This window comes from Nicotiana attenuata, unplaced genomic scaffold, assembly GCF_001879085.1.
Source record: "Nicotiana attenuata strain UT unplaced genomic scaffold, NIATTr2, whole genome shotgun sequence".
Taxonomy (NCBI): Eukaryota; Viridiplantae; Streptophyta; class Magnoliopsida; order Solanales; family Solanaceae; genus Nicotiana; species Nicotiana attenuata.
This window is the reverse complement of record NW_017670992.1, coordinates 321967-335615: the sequence shown is the minus strand read 5'-3', so window position 1 is coordinate 335615 and position 13649 is coordinate 321967.

The window sequence follows — 13649 nt, the reverse complement described above, 5'->3', positions numbered from 1 at the left end:
AGGGAAGTTCTTGATCATGTATCAGTCTTGCCATACTTGTAGAAACCCTCATTGATCTGTTTCTTAGGAGCCCTTGGTTTGTTGAAGGTTTTACCTTTTGAAGAACCCTTTCCTCTCATCAGGTACTTTTTGAAATCCCTTGTGATCATAGCCATTTCATCATCCTCCAGATCTGAACCTTCAGCAATTCTGAGAGCCAGACTTCTTTCTTTCTTGGGTGTATCCATCTTCATGGTTTGCCTTCTCAGTTCATAGGCAGTAAGATTTCCAATTAGTTCATCCAGCTTGAGGGTAGCAAGATTCTTAGATTCCTGAATAGCAGTGATTTTGCTTTCCCATGAGACTAGCAGAACCCTTGTCAAGATTTTCTCAACCTTGTCTTCTTCAAGAATAATCCTTCCAAGAGACTTAAGTTCATTTGTCAGCGTAGTGAACCTAGTATACATCTCCTGGATAGTTTCTCCTTCCTTCATAGTAAAATTCTCATATTGAGAATACAGCAGTGTTCCTCTGGACCTCTTCACTTGAGGGGTTCCTTCATGAGCCACTTGCAAAGTGTCCCAGATTTCCTTAGCAGTGGTACAACTTTGGATTCTGCTGTACTTATCTGGACCTAGTCCACACACAAGCTATTTCTTGGCCTTAGCATTTTTCTCCCACTTCTTCAGGTCTTCAGCAATGTAGTCAGCCCTTGTCTTTGGCACATCCACTCCTTCCTCATTCTTCTTTGTAGTTGCTAGAGGACCATCAGTGACTATGTCCCAGAGTTCATAGTCATCTCCTATGATGTGATCCCTCATCCTGTTCTTCCACCAAGAATAGTACTGTCCATTGAAGAGTGGAGGCCTAGCAGTGGATTGCCCTTCCCAGTTCCCAGGGGTGCACTCATGTTGATCTTTTCCTAAGGTGTTAGCCTCTTCAAGGATAACCTGGCTCTGATACCAATTGATATTTTATACGTCAATACCACACAAAAGGGGGGGTGATTTGTGTGGTACCCAATTTTTCGCTCTAGAAGAACCTGGTTCTTCTAGGTGTACTAACTCTACTGTTTGCGGAATAATAAGTACATAAAGTAAGGAACACAGAGATTTTTACGTGGAAAACACCTGGCTCAAAAGGTGAAAAAACCACGACCTACTACTCAGTAGGATTTTCCCAAACTTCCACTAAAATCACTAAGCCAAAACAGCATTTACAGAACTCTTGTAAACCTAAGGATTAAACTCTACTCCCGTTGTGGCACACAACCTCAACTGTTGCGACAACTTCAAGTTAACTCTAACTTGAATACTCAAAGTACCTAGTACAAATGCTTCTATGAAAGCTGAAAGGTACAACTTTAAACCACCTACTACAATTGAACTAGAAATAAAAGAAAGACACAATGGAATTGGTTCGTCTATCTTGTCCAAGTAGCTTCAGGAATGCACATTCAAATCTCACATAAATTGCTTACAAAATTGCCTTGCTCTTTTGCTCTCAATTTAGTTTAACTTCTGCGTTTGTGCAATACCTGTAAAAGAGAACAATCACTGTTATTTAATGAGTTAGTAATTGGAGTTTGATTGAGATTCAATTGCTGATCTTCCATCAAAGTTGAGTCCTTGAACAACACAACCTCCAACCCTATCCTTCATCCGGATTGTGTTCTCTTCTCATAAGGAGACTTTCTCTCCTTATCCCATATGCAACCTTTTCGATCAGTTCAGGAGATATTGCTGCTTGATCAATGGGACTTATCTCCTTCACGTGCATCTCACATGTATAGGTTGACAAATACTTTGCTTCCATGATGGACCTGGTCCATGACTGAGTTCATTTGTCATTCTTCAAAACAGAAGATTGTTCTATCTCGGGGACACACCTCCGGATATATTGTCAACACATATTCGAAACAGATAAGGTTCATCCCAATAATACATGCGGCAGTCACGATAAAACTTTTTCTTTTGTACAGAGGAAAGGTCATAGGGAACTATACCGTTTGCCAGGTAATTTGCGAAGTTTGCATACCATGGCACTTCCTCAAGACTTGTAGCGAGCAGTTTCTCATCTGGAAAGGCTTCCAGAATATCCTGAACCTCAACTGAGTTTTCAGCTCCCTCAAGTCGTGATAGATGATCAACGACTCGGTTTTTGTGCCCTTACGATCACGAATTTCAAGGTCGAACTCTTGCAGTAACGGCACCCAATGAATCAGGCGCAGTTTAGACTCCTTCTTCTCTATCAAGTACCTGAGAGCTGCATGATCAATGTATACAATTACCTTAGAGCCAATCAGGTATGATCTGAACTTGTCGAATGAAAACACCACCGCCAACATCTCCTTTTCAATCACAGTGTAGTTCAGCTGGGCTCCACTCAGCATTCTACTGGCATAGTAGATTGGATGCATTAGCTTGTATTTCCGTTGTCCCAGCACTGCTGCCACTGCATAGTTACTGCATCTCACATGAGTTCGAATGGTTGCTCCCAGTCGGGGGCAACAATGATGGCTGCTGTGGCTAGCCTCTTTTTCAACTCCTCGAATGCTACCCTGCAATCATCAGCAAACAAGAAGGGGTGATCTTTTTCTAACAACTTACAAAGAGGGTTGGCAATTTTTGAGAAGCCTCTTATGAATCTCCGGTAGAAACCGGCATGCCCGAGGAAGCTCCTGATTGCCTTGACTGAAGTTGGAGGTGGCAGCTTTGCAATCACGTCAACTTTAGCACTCTCGATTCTTTTACTTGATACCCGGTGTCCCATGACTGTGCCATCTTGTACCATGAAATGGCACTTCTCCCAATTAAGAACCAGGTTAGTATCAATACATCATTTCAGCACACAAGTCAGATTTTTAAGGCACTCATCGAATGAGTTTCCTACCACTAAGAAATCATCCATGAATACCTCCATTATGTCTTCTACCATGTCAGTGAATATGGTCATCATGCACCTTTGGAATGTGGCGGGTGCGTTGCATAGGCCAAAGGGCATCCTCCGAAAAGCAAAAATTCCATATGGGCAAGTGAAGGAGGACTTCTCTCTGTCCTCTGGTGCAATGGAGATTTGATTGTACCCTGAGTACCCATCCAGAAAACAGAAGTGAGACCTCCCTGCCAATCTGTCTAGCATCTGATCAATGAAAGGAAGTGGGAAGTGGTCTTTCCGGGTGGCCAGATTTAATTTTTTGTAGTCCATGCAAATTCTCTAGCCTGTGACGGTTCTTGTAGAGATCAGCTCATTGTTATTGTTTTTGACCACCGTCATGCCACCCTTCTTAGGCACACATTGCACCGGGCTCACCCAGTTGCTGTCAGAGATTGGGAAAATGATTCCCGCATCCAACCACTTTATCACTTCTTTCTTCACCACTTCCTTCATGTTAGGGTTTCAGCCTTCTTTGGTGTTCCCTGGAAGGTTTGTGTCCCTCTTCCAGCAGAATTTTATGCATACAATAGGCTGGGATGATCCCCTTAATATCTGCCATGGTCCACCCAATGGCAGTCTTACACTCCTTGAGTACCTACAAAAGTTGTTGTGCCTGCACATCTAACAAACTAGATGAGATAATAACAGGTAATGTGGAGTTAGGTCCTAGGAACTCATACCTGAGATGGGCGGGCAGTGGCTTCAATTCCAACTTTGGTGGTTCTTCAATGGATGGCTTGGCTGGAGGAGTTTCTCTATTTTCTAAGTATAGGGGCTCGAATTCAAGAGTTCTATCCCAGAACCCTCTGCCCTCTAAAGCCAACACCCATTCTGCTAGTTCTTCCCCATTCGCCTCATCTAAATTTACTAGGCATGCAGCAAGAGGGTCCTCACTAGTCAGCATCTCATCATCAGCTTCTACGATTACATCCACGACATCAATAAGAGAACAATTGGCGAATTCACTTGGTCGCCNAGATGGCTTCCATGCGATCCACTTGAGCAATGTTTCATCATAGTCAATCCCTTCCTCCTGATTGTAGCCTTGGACCACTGGCCTGGCCTTGTTCCTTGTGTTATTCCATGCTCATCGAGCTTGTTTCTGAATACCCACCTCGGTTTCTATAATGGTTCTAGTCTGGGGGTCTGGGTACCAGGTGCCGCACACTATTTCTCTCAAACTGATGCAGCTTGTCTTGCATGGCTGTAATCCAGTCTGCATCCTTTAAGGCTTCTTTGATGTTCTCGGGTTCTATCTGGGAGAGAAAAGCTGAGAAGGCAAGTGAATGTCTAGCTCTTGACCTGGTTTGAACTCCGGAATCTAGAGGAGTGATTATGTTGTCTATGGGGTGAGAACTTTGATGTCTCCAGTTAGATGTTTGGGGTTCATTCTGAGAGGAAGAAGATGTGTTTGGCTAATTCTCCTCCATCCTTCTCTCAGATTCCAGTGGAGTTCCCTGAACTGCATCAACCACTCTTTCTTCAGCTTCAGTGATTGTAATTGAAGTGCTTGGTTCTCTTGATGATGAGGCAGTGTTATCTTCATTTGGCTCCTTCACTTGACTCATCATATCTGCCTTTCCATTAGTCATGTTAATGACTTCACCAGGAATAAGCAAGGGTTCTCCATTTTGATCTTCTTCAGCACTCTTCTCAAATGATGGATAAGATTCATCAAAAATAACATGGACACTTTCTTCAACACATTGAGTCCGCTTGTTATAAATCTTGTAAGCCTTGCTTTGAGAAGAGTAGCCAAGAAATATCCCTCCGTCGCTTTTGGCATCGAACTTACCAAGCTAATCCTTTCCATTGTTGAGAACATAGCATTTGCATCCAAATGTTCTTAGGTAGGTCAGCTTGGGTTTTCTTCCATTCAGCAGTTCATACGGGGTCTTGTTCAGAATTGATCTGATTATGCACCTGTTCACTAAGTAGCAGGCAGTGTTGACAGCTTCAGCCCAAAAGTTCTTTACAAGCCCACTGTCAATCAGCATTGTTCTTGTCATTTCTTCCAGAGTTCTGTTCTTTCTTTCTACTACTCCATTTTGCTGTGGAGTTCTAGGAGCTGAGAAGTTGTGAGTGATGCCATTTTCATTGCAGAATTCATCAAATTTGACATTGTCAAATTCTGTCCCATGATCTGATCTAATGCATACAACTATAGACTCCATCTTCACCTGGATTTTCTTCACAAAGGCCACAAATACTTCAACAGTTTCATCTTTTGTTCTGAGAAACAGAGTCCATATGAATATGGAATAGTCATCCACGATCACGAAAATGTATCTCTTTCCTCCTCTGCTTTGCACCCTCATAGGTCCACACAGATCCATATGCAGGAGCTCAAGCGGCTTTGAGGTGCTCACATCTCTTTTTGACTTAAAGGAGGACATTACATATTTTCTTCTGGCACAGGCATCACAGACTTTTTGAGTCTTGAATTGTGACATAGGCAGACCATGGACCAGGTCCTTCTGAATCAGTTTGTTCAGAAGGGAAAAGCTTGCATGACCCAATCTTCTGTGCCATAGTTCAGCATCATCATCAACCGCCTTCAGACAACTCAGATCACCACTCTGTAAAGATTCGAAATCAGCAACATAGATGTTCTTGTATCTTTTGGCCACCAGAACTATTTCACCAATCACAAGGTCAGTGATTGTACATATTTTGTACAAGTACTCCACCTTGTTTCCTTTATCGCGAATTTGGGAGACACTCAGGAGACTGTACTTAAGTCCATCAACATAGTACACATTTTCAATAGAGTGAGCGAGTGACTTCCCGACTTTTCCAACTCCAAGAATGTACCCCTTTTGCCATTGCCAAAGGATACACTCCCTCCTTGCAGGGCTTTTAGTGAAAGAAAGCATGCGGTGTTCCCAGTCATGTGTTTCGAACACCCACTATCCATGAACCATTGTTGACCACTTCCCTTTACTATTCCCTGCACAAGAAATTAGGAGTTAGTTTTAGGAACCCAAACAAGTTTCGGTCCCTTGTAGTAACCAAGAGGATGAATAAGAGCTCTCTTAGTCCATGCAGGTAATGTCTGTTTTTTGTAAGTGGAACCTGGTCCCACTTTTGTGGTCACAGTTTCAGCAGCCACTTTATCTTTTGGTACTGATTGAATCTTGGCCTGGACACCTTCCATGGAGTGCCCAGTGTTCCCATATTGGGTACGAGGCCAGTTATCAGATGTAGTGGCGCTCTTACAGTGAGGGTTGTAAGGAGCTTTCTTCCTTGGGAACCCTGCTCCCTGCCCTTTTTCACTGCCATTGGTGAACAAAGTAGTGGTAGCTTCTACGGACCAGGAGCTTTCTTCCTTGGAAGAGCTCGTTTTTCGCAATTTCAGCACTCATCGTACATCTCAAGGCCTTCACCTCATCTTCAAGCCTAAAATATTCCTCACTAACTATCTCATTTCCTCTTTCAGAGCTTTCAGGTTTTGACTTAGTTAAGGGCTTTACTATTAGTTCCCTTGGGTCAGCAGTTCCTGCCAAGAGATCACTCTTTTCTTTTCTAAAAATCTAAATGGTTTTCTTTTGATCAGTAATTGCAGCCACTAAGTCTTCTTTAGTATGTCCAGATTCTTCTAGTTCTACGAACAAGGAATCCCTATCATCCGCAAGACTACAGGCAGTAATTAAAACATCAGCTAAGCACATGAGTTTTTTAGGAGAATAGGATTTCAGATTTTTTTGAACATCCCTGAAGTTTACCTCTTCGTTGCCATTGTCTGATTGAGCCATCAAAGCAAGTGTTGAGTCGTATCCAATCTCCTCGCCTTCAACTACCATCATAGAACTATCATCAGTATTAGATTTATCTTGTTTTACTTGTTTAGTTCCCTCATATGCTATTTGCAAAGCCTCCCATATTTCCTTGGTAGTGTCGCATGTAGAGATTCTGTCGTACTCTTTAGGTCCCAAACCATATACCAGAATTTTCATGGCACGAAAATTCTTCTCCACCGCTTTCTTGTCTGCTTCAGTGTATTCTCTACTAGTCTTTTTTATTGAAAATGGAGATTCATTTAGTACCTTGATTGGAACAAACGGACCATCGCCTTAACGCACCCTCGCTATATAGGTGCGGACTTGCGTACGGTATCACTTGCCTAACAGCTGCCAAAAGCGGCAGATGACATCCCAAAGCTCACAATCCTTAGCCATGATGAAATCATGCATTCTATCTTTCCACCACCGATAGCATTTTCCATCAAACTTGGGTGGGTGGTATATGGATTGACCTTCTTCAAACTTTAGTGGAGCCGCTATGAGGATCCTTCCTAGGTGTAAGCTTGATAGGAGGAACCTGGCTCTGATACCAATTGTTAGTTTGTATGGATCCACCAAATCGTAGAGTACCTGGTCCTCTACAAGTTTCTGCTGAGAGCACTTAGTAACGCAGTAAGTAAATGAGGCAGAGGATTTTTACGTGGAGAAATCCCGTACAAGGGGATCAAAAAACCACGACCTACACTGTAGGCTTTTAATTTCACTAACTTGTAATCTTACCTATTACAAGCCACTTTACAATACTTCCGATTGCAAAGTATTTACTCAACTAACTTGTGGTGCCTTTACCACAAGCCACTTTGTGACTATCCTAGTTACAAAGGCTTTTTCTAACTTGTGGCGCTGTCACCACAAGCCACTTTCTAACTCTACGATTACAAAGACTTTTCCTTATGACTAAATCTAGTCACAACATAAACTCAACGCGTTTACGGATTTACAAGAGAATTCCTAATCAGTATGCTTCTAAGTAAGCGATTTAGGAGATATAGTAAGTACAATAACAAGGTTACAACTCAACTAGGACAACAACAATCAATCTTTTAGGAACTGGTCCGTATTGGCGTTCAACCTTCTTCTTCAAGATTGAGAGGATGATTTCTCTGTTTTTGCTAGATGCTTGAATGAGAAATAGAAACCTTCCGGTGATGTTTTTGTATAAAACCCATTTGGTACATCTTGATCACATCACTTGAAATGATGTGAGTACTTTGTTTGGTTAGAGAATGAGCAGGCTGACAGTGTGGTGCAGTGCGACAGAAACAGTGCCGTCGGTCACTTTATTTCCAGCTGTTTCCAAATGACTTTGTACTGCTACGAGGAAACCATAAGAGTATCAGGTACTTGTTTGGTTCCTAAGTCCTGAAGCTGTAGTAATTCATCTTTAGCTGAAATCCATCAACGCTTGCAGCAATCAAAGTAGGTCAGGTTCCCTAACTGGTTCTTAGCAGTAAGTTTGTTAGATCATCAAAACATAAGGCAAGAGTGTTTAAGATCTATCATTATTCATTCCCGTAAAGTGATATTCAAGCATGTCTATGTATCTAGTTCCCTATTGAGTATATGATAAAGATGTTAATGTTTATGATAAAGCGATACATGCATCTTCATGCATAAGCATTTACCATCGAGCTACGGCCGGTCGGGCAATCATGCATTTACCACCGAGCTACGGCCGGTTGGGCAGTTACATATTTACCACCATGCTACGGCCAGTTGGGCAGTCATGCATATTCATTTACCACCGTGCTACGGCTGGTTGGGCAGACATATATTTACTACTGGGCTACGGCCGGTCAGGCAGTTACCACCGGTTGGGCAGTCATACATTTACCACCGTGCAATGACTGGTCGGGCAGTTACCACTGATCAGTTGGCCAGTCATACATCATACGATATGGATAATAGTCTCAAAGAGAAGCATTATATATATAAGTATAATAAGTATGCATTTATGGTGGCACTTCAGAGATTCGGGTTGATTTTTTATATGTCCTTAATTAATGTTGACTTATTGTTATGTTTCAGTTCCGCCTTACATACTCAGTACATTATTTGCACTGACATCCTTTTGTTGGGGACGCTGCATTCATGCCTTCATGTATAGATAATCAGATTGACTTGAGTCATCGTGTCAGAGTTTTGCTACAGACTTATGGGTAGGCCGGTACCATGTCCCATTTGATGTCGCATAATCTTAGAGGCTTTGTAGACAGAGGTTCGTTTTGTACAGTATGTCAGAGGCCTTGACGGGCCATATGTATTCATGTTTTAAGAAATATGATTCAGTGATACAATGTTGTCCACTTATAGTTATACATTGCGAGTTGTGGCCATGTTGGCCCATGATAGTTAGAAGAAAAATGAGTTACAAAGTGGTTCGCTCGGGCCAGTGCGGCACCGAGTGCCAGCCACGCCTCCCCAGGTTTGGGGCGTGACAAAGTTGTGTATGAAAGAACAATGAAGCTACTAACCTGCATCAGAAAACTAGGTTCCTTGATAGGTCTTGCAATTGAGTTTTAACCCCTTATTCATCATGCACTGCAGCATCTTCTTCTGTAGTCATCATGTGTGTCAACCTGTAACGGTATAGAGGTGAGTTAGACTTAGCCAGAAAACACTTTAGCTAGCTTTTACCTGACTATGACTTTCATAACCAATAATGAGGAACCAGGTTCTCAATAGGGTTTTATCATCCCCTAGTTTAAGGCGATCTTTCTCAGAATGCTTGATTTCTTCCCAGGGCTTTTAGTGAAGATGTCTGCAACTTGATCTTCAGCATTCACTGTATTTGGCCCTCTTGAGTTGGACTCAAGCTCTTCCAATTTGTTGCTTGGTCCACAGCACTTGACCACAGCAGGATGCTGATTATACATATTTTGCTTCAACTGTTGAGAGTGCCAATGAATTTTGCTTCCTTGAGCCTCATGAGACAAGACAGGAACTCAGAGAATGTCCCATTTCAGGCGAGCTTTTCCTATCCATTACTTGGACGACAGTAGAGAACCAAGTCCTGTGTTCCTCTAGGATATCTCAAAATTCTTACACCGGCCTTTAAAAGAGAATCCTTTGGATTTGACTGAGACCTTGCACAGAACCCAACTCTGACCATGATGTCTAGTCTACTTGCAGTGAGATACAGGAGTGATTCAGTGATGTCTCTATGCAAAAACCCTCTTTCCAACAGCTCGTTTTTCAGCTTCTGTTGTTGTAGATGCGGGACCAGGTTCCTTGCTGGAATCAATGGGCGTTCTCTACCTTGATCAGTATTTCTGTTCTCTTTTGAGATGAGTACGTCAAGAGGATTCCTCCATCTCTTCCACCATCAGATTTTCAAAGCTGACCCTTCCCATTGTTGAGAACATAACAATTGTACCCAGATATCCTCAATTGAGTCAGCGGCTGTGGTCAAGATGTTTGCCAGCCCTTTATCAATTAATATTGATTGTGCCCAATTTTCAAGAGTCCTTTTCTTCTTTTCAACAACTCCATCTGATGTGGTGTTCTTTGAGCTAAGTGGTTGAGTAATTCTTATTTGAATATAGCATTCATACACTTATGAAATTGTCCAAACTTGTTCCATGATTTGATCTAATGCAAGCCACGTTTGTTTCTATCTGTACCTGGATCTTCTAGACAAAAGCCACAATTTCTTGAAAGATCTCATCCTTGGTTCTGAAGTGTTGTCTGCCCCTTTTGGGCTTGAATGAAAATCTGACTTGCTTTCCTTTTGCACAGGCATTGCACACTTCATGTTACTTGTTACTCAACTTGATCAGACCACAAACTAGGTTCTTCAGATCCAGTTTGTTTAGAGATAGACAACTTGCAATGATCCAGTCTTTTGTCCCATAGTTCAGCATTATCTTCAACAGCTTTCAACCAACTTATATCTCCACTCTGCAGAACCTCAATCACAGCAACATAAGTACTCGTGTGTCTTTTGGCTACAACATCATATTACCAGTCATAGGATTTGAGATTGTGCATATCCTGGACAAGAATTCCACCTTATTTCCTTTGACACAAAATCTTCCAACTCCTAGAGCGTACCCCATTTTTTGCCATTTTCAAAAGGGTACACTCTTTCCTTGCAGGGCTTTTTAGTGAAGGAAAATTGATTGTATTTCCAAACATGTCCTTTGAGCAGCCGATGTTCATGTCATTATTGGTTGCTCCCCTTCACTGCTCCCCGCACACGAAAATCAAGGGTTAGATTTAGGAACCCAAATGAGTTTGGGTCCCTTGTTAAGATAAAAGGGATGAATGAGTGCTCTCTTAGTCCAAGCAGGCAAAATGTGTATCCTATTTGATGGTTTCCTAGTTGACAGACCAGGTCCTCTTGCAATAATTGCTCTCTCGGCAAAGACTTTATTTCTCTGATGAGACAGAACCCTGGCCATACAATTTTCCTTGAGGTGCCCATTGTTACCACAGTGGGTACATAGCCAATTGTCAGGTACAGCAACATACTTGCTATGAGGGTTGTTGGGAATATTTTCCCTTTAAAACCCAATCCCCTGCCTATTTCCCCCAGAGTTGGTGTACATGGTAGTGATAGCATCCTAGGACCAGGTACACTTAAGCGATTTCTCAAGATCACTCTTTACTTTCCCTAGTTTTTCCTGAAGCTGTTTGTTTTTCTCAAGTTCAGCACACAGACTTGTCTTTACCAAATTTAACTCATTTTCAAGCTTAATGTGTGTTTCACTTGCAATTTCCTTTCCCTTTTCAGAGTTTCCAGACCACTACTACTAGGTCATCTCTTTCTTGCTCAATGATAGCAACTCTCTCAGTCAAGGTTTCCTTTTCTTTACATGCACACTCAATGGTTTCTTTTAAGTCCACTGCAACCACCATTAGATCAACATGTTCTATACTAGCAATTTTCTCTTTTAAGGCATTCTTTTCTTTTTTTCATGTTCCCTATTGTTTCTTTCAAATCAACTACAACGACTACTAGGTCATTTCTAGTTTGTTCAGGTTCCCCTAGTTCCATAGTTAATGTATCTTTATCATTGATAAGACTATGGTATGCATCAATTAACACATTTGCTAATGACATGAGCTTTTTAGGAGAGTAAGATTTTAGATTTCTCTGAACGTCCAGAAAGTTTACCTCATCGTCGTCATCATCTTCATCATCATCAGATTGAGCCATTAAAGCAAAGATTGAATCATACTCAATTGCTTCATTTTCCACTACCATCATTGAACTACCACCATGGTCGTTTTCTTCTTCAGATTCGCTGGAGGAGTCTCCCCATGCAGCGAGAGCTTGCTTTACAACATTGTCAGCATCGTTCTTCCTCTTGAAGCATTTTTCAGGAACCTGGATCCTCTTGGCTGCTTTGTCAAGTTGTTAATATATTGATCTTGCTTTAGGAGGGGCCAATCCTTGATGAAGTGTCATGGCTTGCCACATTTATGACAGAGGTCATAATTTCTTAGCTTGCTAGAGCTTCCCCTTTTTGGAATGCCTCCATTCCTGCGAACCATCTTCTGGAACCTTTTTGTCAAGTAATCCATGTCCCCGTCTTCACCACTTAAGTCATTGATGTCCGTCTTGAGGACCAGGTTCTTCTCCCTCTTGGGCTATTTTCTTTCATTATCCTTCTTCTTATTCATTTCATAGGTTTTCAAGTTTCCAACAAGTTCATCCATAGTCAGTGTCTGCAAGTCCTTAGCCTTTGTAATGGCGTTAACTTTGCTTTCCCAAGAACTGGGCAGTACACTAAGGATTTTTCTGAGAAGCTTGTTTCTTGGAATACTTTCACCAAGAGAGTAAATCTCATTGATGATGGAGGTGAATCGAGTATGCATATCTTGGATGGATTCATCATCTTTTATTCTGAAGAGCTCATATTCTGTTGTGAGCATATCAATCTTGGATTGATTCACCTGAGTTGTTCCCTCGTGAGCTGTCTGAAGAGCCTCCCAGATCTCTTTTGCTGATTGACAAGCTGATATCTTGTTATGTTTATCAAGGCCAATGCCACACACAAGAATTTTCTTTGCACGAAAATTCTTTTCTATGGCCTTTCTATCAGCGTCATTAAATTCCTTCCTCGTCTTGGAAATGGCTACAGCTGGGTCGCCAAGGTTCTTTGTAGGGACAAAGGTTCCATCACATATTACATCGCATAACTCAGAGTCTTCAGCCATGATGAAGTCATGCATCCTAGTTTTCCACCACCCATAGTATTGACCGTTGAATCTAGGAGGTCTGTACGTAGACTGGCCTTCTTCGAAGTTTAGAGGAGCAGCCATGAAGATCCTTTCTAGGTGTTAACCTGATAGAAAGAACCCGCTTTGATACCAATTGATTGAATATAAAGGTCCACCAAACTCGATAGAAAACCAGGTTCTCTGTCAGGTCCAACAGTACACACACACACACAACAGTAATTAAATGGAAAGAGGAATTTTACGTGGAAAATTTCTAGCTCAACGGGATTAAAAACCACGACCTACCCTCGTATTCAACTTCACTACTGAGCAACTTTTAGATTACAACCTATGCAACCTAGGAATTAACCTCGTAATCCCTCAATAACTTGTAATACTCTATTACAAGCCACTTTGTAATAACTCTATTACAAAGACTTTACAACATGACTAACTCTAGCCAAGACTCAAACACACTGGTTTAAGGTTTACAAATGGGTTCCTATAGAATGCTTCTAAATAAGCTAGATAGGAATTACAATTTGAAGAACTATTACAAAGTTACAACTCAACTAAGGACATCCAATACCTCTATGTGGGAACTGGTCCGTAGTTGTTTTGTTCTATGTTCTTGAAGCACTTGAAAGTTGAAACTTGCTTGCTGGATAGTCCCGTGAATGAGCTTCTTAAATGTTCGAGTTGGTTGTTTTACCTCCCTTAAATACACATATACATGTATGACATCACTTACAATGATGTAAG